Source organism: Schistocerca gregaria, chromosome 5 (assembly GCF_023897955.1).
Source record: "Schistocerca gregaria isolate iqSchGreg1 chromosome 5, iqSchGreg1.2, whole genome shotgun sequence".
Taxonomy (NCBI): Eukaryota; Metazoa; Arthropoda; class Insecta; order Orthoptera; family Acrididae; genus Schistocerca; species Schistocerca gregaria.
This window is the reverse complement of record NC_064924.1, coordinates 599,681,383-599,687,382: the sequence shown is the minus strand read 5'-3', so window position 1 is coordinate 599,687,382 and position 6,000 is coordinate 599,681,383.

The window sequence follows — 6,000 nt, the reverse complement described above, 5'->3', positions numbered from 1 at the left end:
AAGTAAAGCAAAGGAAAGACTAAACACAGAAAGACTGAAATAGGTAGGAAAGGCATTAGATTTGGAGAACAGATTGATGGAAAAATAGCAAAGAGGTAGTGTTGATGAAAGTGTTGACGACAAATGGATAAAAATGAGGGAAGGACTCACGGACTCTGCCAAATAAGTACTAGGAATTACAGTAACCCAAAGCAATAGGAGAGAATGGACAATAGAAAACATGTTGAAAAAGGTGGAAGAGCAGAGAAAGTAGAAAAGTGTAGAAACTGAAGAAGGCAAAACGAGGTACAGGAAACTGAATAATGAATTAAGAAGAGAAACTGAAGAAACAAGGGAAAAATGGATGAAACAGAAATGCAACGAAATAGAGAAAATGAAGAAAGAGGGAAAGTATGAAATGATGTATAGACTGGCTAGTGAGATAGTTTTTGAACGTAAAAGAAAGAGGAATAACATGGTAATAGAAAGAGAGAATGGTACTCTAGTAGAAGAACCACAGAAGGTTTTGAACAGATGGCAAGAATATATTGAATGTCTGTATAAGGGGCATTAAATGCAAAGCAAAATTATGGTTGAAGAGGAGCAATATGTGCCGGCAGATGAAAGGGATTCACCATCTTGGAAGCAGATGTAGAAAAGGCGCTGAAGGAGATGAAGAATAGGAAGGCATGTGGAATGGATGATTTGCCAGTAAAACTGTTGAAGAGTGTGGGAAACAAGGCAAGAAAAGAAATAGTCTACCTCTGTAATCAGATATATGACAAGGGGGAATGGCCTGAGGACTTCTTTGAAACAGTAATGCTACCAATAGAGAAAAGGAGAAACACTAAAAAATGTGAAGAGTATCAGTCCGTCAGTCTAATTTCTCATGCAGCTATAGTCTTGCTGAGAGTGTTGAATAGAAGGCTATATGGCAAGCTGGATAGAGGGATTGCAGAGGAGCAGTTCGGATTTAGAAGAGGAAAAGGAACAAGAGATGCTATTGGCCTGTTAAGAACTATAGATCCCTTAATCAAGCAGGTAGGTTAGAAAATTTAAAAAGGGAAATGGATAGGTTAAAGTTAGATGTAGTGGGAATTAGTGAAGTTCGGTGGCAGGAGGAACAAGACTTTTGGTCAGGTGAATACAGGGTTATAAATACAAAATCAAATGCAGGAGTAGGTATAATAATGAATAAAAAAATAGGCGTGTGGGTAAGCTACTACAAACAACATAGTGAACGCATTATTGTGGCCAAGATAGACATGAGGCCCACGCATACTACAGTAGTACAAGTTTATATGCCAACTAGCTCTGCAGATGATGAAGAAATTGATGAAATGTATGATGAGATAAAAGAAATTATTCAGAAAGTGAAGGGAGATGAAAATGTAATAGTCATGGGTGACTGGAATTAGGTAGTAGGAAAAGGGAGAGAAGGAAGCATAGTAGGTGAATATGGATTGGGGCTAAGAAATGAAAGAGGAAGCCGTCTGGTAGAATTTTGCGCAGAGCATAACATAATCATAGCTAACACTTGGTTCAAGAATCATAAAAGAAGGTTGTATACATGGAAGAATCCTGGAGATACTAAAAGGTATCAGATAGATTATATAATGGTAAGGCAGAGGTTTAGGAACCAGGTTTTAAATTGTAAGACATTTCAAGGGGCAGATGGGGACTCTGACCACAATCTATTGGCTACAACCTGTAGGTTAAAACTGTAGAAACTGCAAAAAGGTGGGAATTTAAAGAGATGGGACCTGGATAAACTGACTAAACCAGAGGTCGTACAGAGTTTCAGGGAGAGCATAAGGGAACAATTGACAGGAATGGGAGAAAGAAATACAGTAAAAGAAGAATGGGTAGCTCTTAGGGATGAAGTAGTGAAGGCAGCAGAGGATCAAGTAGGTAAAAAGACGAGGGCTAGTAGAAATCCTTGGGTAACAGAAGAAATATTGAATTAAACTGATGAAAGGAGAAAATATAAAAATGTAGTAAATGAAGCAGGCAAAAAGGAATACAGACGTCTCAAAAATGAGATCGACAGGAAGTGCAAAATGGCTAAGCAGGGATGGCTAGAGGACAAATGTAAGGATGTAGAGGCTTATCTCACTAGGGGTAAGACAGATACTGCCTACAGGAAAATTAAGGAAACCTTTGGAGAGAAAAGAGAACCACTTGTATGAATATCAAGAGCTTAGATGGAAACCCAGTTCTAACCAAAGAAGGGAAAGCAGAAAGAAGGAGTATTTAGAGGGTCTATACAAGGGTGATGTACTTGATGACAATATTATAGAAATGGAAGGGAATGTAGATGAAGATGAAATGGGAGATCGATACTTCGTGAAGAGTTTGACAGAGCACTGAAAGACCTGAGCCAAAACAAGGCCCCTGGAGTAGACAACATTCCATTAGAACTACTGACGGCCTTGGGAGAGCCAGTCCTGACAAAAATATACCATCTGGTGAGCAAGATGTATGAGACAGGCGAAATATCCTCAGACTTCAAGAAGAATATAATAATTCCAATCCCAAAGAAAGCAGGTGTTGACAGATGTGAAAATTACCAAACTATCAGTTTAATAAGTCACAGCTGCAAAATACTAACACGAATTTCTTAGAGACGAATGGAAAAAGTAGTAGAAGCCGACCTCGGGGAAGATCAGTTTGGATTCCGTAGAAATGTTGGAACACGTGAGGCAATACTGACCTTACGACTTATCTTAGAAGAAAGATTAAGAAAAGGCAAACCTATGTTTCTAGCATTTGTAGACTTAGAGAAAGCTTTTGACAATGTTGACTGGAAATACTCTCTTTCAAATTATGAAGGTGGCAGGGGTAAAATACAGGGAGCAAAAGGCTATTTACCATTTGTACAGAAAGCAGATGGCAGTTATAAGAGTCGAGGGACATGAAAGGGAAGCAGTGGTTGGTTTCAATTGTTTCTGCCTTTATTCAGGATATAAGTCTTTATGTATGTGTTTTTTTTTTTTTTTTTTTTTTGTTTTTTCCTCTCTCCTTAGTCAAGGGTCTTTCTCTTTCTGTACTAACTTACTCAGCTTCCTGTGGTTTGCCAGGTCTGTCTGTGGACTCATGTTCCTTGTGGGATTAGTACTTGGTAACTTTTTATAAAAGTACACCTTTTCTTGGCTGGGAAATTCTTTGTCGGCAGTCAGCCCCAATGCCCATCCAGATGGGAGGTCCTCATACAACCAACTGAAAGGTACCCTGTGTTAAACATAGCTTGTAGGTTCTACTATTCCTTTGCAATTTTGGGATACTTATTTTTCACTATACTTTAATCTACAAAGACTTAATTTGTGGGATCTAATATTGTTCTCTCTGTGGAAAATCCCTTACAAAAGCTACACTGAGAGGCAGTTAGTTAACTTCTTCTTAGTTAAATGAGACATTATTCTATTATAGGCTACTTGCTCAAATGCTTTTGAAAAGACAGGAGGGGTAAAACAATTCTATAATTAGAGGCAGTTTGCTTATTTTCAGTTTTAAATATGGATGTTACTTCAGCATATTTCAGTCAGGAAATATGCTCAGAGTCACTGATTGAGTACAAAGATAATCCTGTCAAATCAGCATATGATTTTAATATACTACTAGAAACATAATCATTGGCAGCAGAAATGATATTTTTTGTAGCGACCATATGAATTTTGAAATCTCCTTAAGTGTTGTATATTTTACGCTAATGTCTACTGGTGGTGCACACAGTGCTTGCACAACTAAATCTAGTGCACACATATTTAGTTGCTTATTACTGGGTGCAATTACTGCTGCCACAGTGACAAGCTAATCATTGAATTTGGTGGCCAATCATTTCAATATGTCACTTCTTCCACAGCTGTTTTCTGGGGGCTGGATTTCATTTGGATAACTACTTTTGCTTGTCTTTGTTTAATATTGTTCCAATTACTTTGTGCCTTATTCTTGGAGCATTATTTTTTGGCCAAAGTATGCGAGTTCACCTTTTTAATCTCAGACTGGAGTATTTTACAATACTGGTGGTATTAGTTTCATTTCTGGACTACAGCTTGTGTTCCATGTTCGAAAGAACTCTCTCTCCCTAGCACAAAATACACTACTGGCCATTAAAATTGCTACACCAAGAAAAAATGCAGATGATAAACGGGTATTCATTGGACAAATATATCATGTTAGAACTGACAAGCGATTACATTTTCACGCAGTTAGGGTGCATAGATCCTGAAAAACCAGTACCCAGAACAACCACCTCTGACCGTAATAACAGCCTTGATACCCCTGGGCATTGAGAAACAGAGCTTGGATGGCGTGTACAGGTACAGCTGCCCATGCAGCTTCAACACAATACCACAGTCCATCAAGAGTAGTGACTGGCGTATTGTGACGAGCCAGTTGCTCGGCCACCATTGACCAGACGTTTTCAATTGGTGAGAGATCTGGAGAATGTGCTGGCCAGGGCAGCACCAAACATTTTATGTATCCTGAAAGGCCTGTACAGGACCTGCAACATGTGATCATGCATTATCCTGCTGAAATGTAGGGTTTTGCAGGGATCGAATGAAGGGTAGAGCCACGGGTCATAACACATCTGAAATGTAACGTCCACTGTTCAAAATGCCGTCAATGCGAACAAGAGGTGACCGAGACGTGTAACCAATGGCACTCCATACCATCACACCGGATGATACGCGAGTATGGCAATGACGAATACACGCTTCCAATGTGCGTTCACCGTAATGTCGCCAAACATGGGCCATCATAATGCTGTAAACAGAACCTGGATTCATCCAAAAAAAAATGACATTTTGTCATTAGTGCATCCAGGTTCATCGTTGAGTACACCATCGCAGGCGCTCCTGTCTGTGAAGCAGTGTCAAGGGTAACCGCAGCCATGGTCGCCGAGCTTATAGACCATGCTGTTGCAAACGTCGTCAAACTGTTCGTGTAGATGGTTGTTGTCTTGCAAATGTCCCCATCTGTTGACTCAGGGATTGAGACGTGGCTGCACGATCCATTACAGCCATGTGGATAAAATGCCTGTCATCTCGACTGCTAGTGATACGAGGCCATTGGGATCCAGCAAAGCATTCCGTATTACCCTCCTGAACCCACATATTCCAAATTCTGCTAACAGTCATTGGATCTTGACCAACGTGAGAAGCAATGTCACGATACGATAAACCGCAATCACGATAGGCTACAATCTGACCTTTATCAAAGTCGGAAACGTGACTGTATGCACTTCTCCTCCTTACACGAGGCATCACAACAACGTTTCACCAGGCAACGCTGGTCAACTGCTGTTTCTGTATGACAAAAAGGTTAGAAACTTTCCTCATGCCAGCACATTGTAGGTGTCGCCACCGGCACCAACCTTGTGTGAATGCTCTGAAAAGCTAATCATTTGCATATCACGGCATCGTCTTCGTGTTGGTTAAATTTCGCGTCTGTAGCACATCATCTTCATGGTGTAGCAATTTTAATGGCCAGTAGTGTACTTTAATCTCAGCAAACACTCACTTATCCTTGCTTCTGTTGATTTTGCATTTATTTCGGGGGAACACAAGACTCGAAGTCCTGCCCCCCTTCTTGCAGCTGTGTACTGTAAGGTCTCTAGAAGAGCATAGCGTTCCAAAGGATTAGAAAAGTGCACAGGTCATCCCCGTTTTCAAGAAGGGTCATCGAACAGATGTGCAGAACTATAAACCTATATCTCTAACATCGATCAGTTGTAGAATTTTAGAACACGTATTATGTTCGAGTATAATGACTTTCTGGAGACTAGAAATCTACTCTGTAGGAATCAGCATGGGTTTCGAAAAAGACGGTTGTGTGAAACCCAGCTCGTGCTATTTGTCCACGAGACTCAGAGGGCCATAGACACGGGTTCACAGGTAGACGCCGTGTTTCTCGACTTACGCAAGGCATTCGATACAGTTCCCCACAGTCGTTTAATGACAAAGTAAAAGCATATGGACTACCAGACCAATTGTGTGATTGGATTGAGGAGTTCCTAGA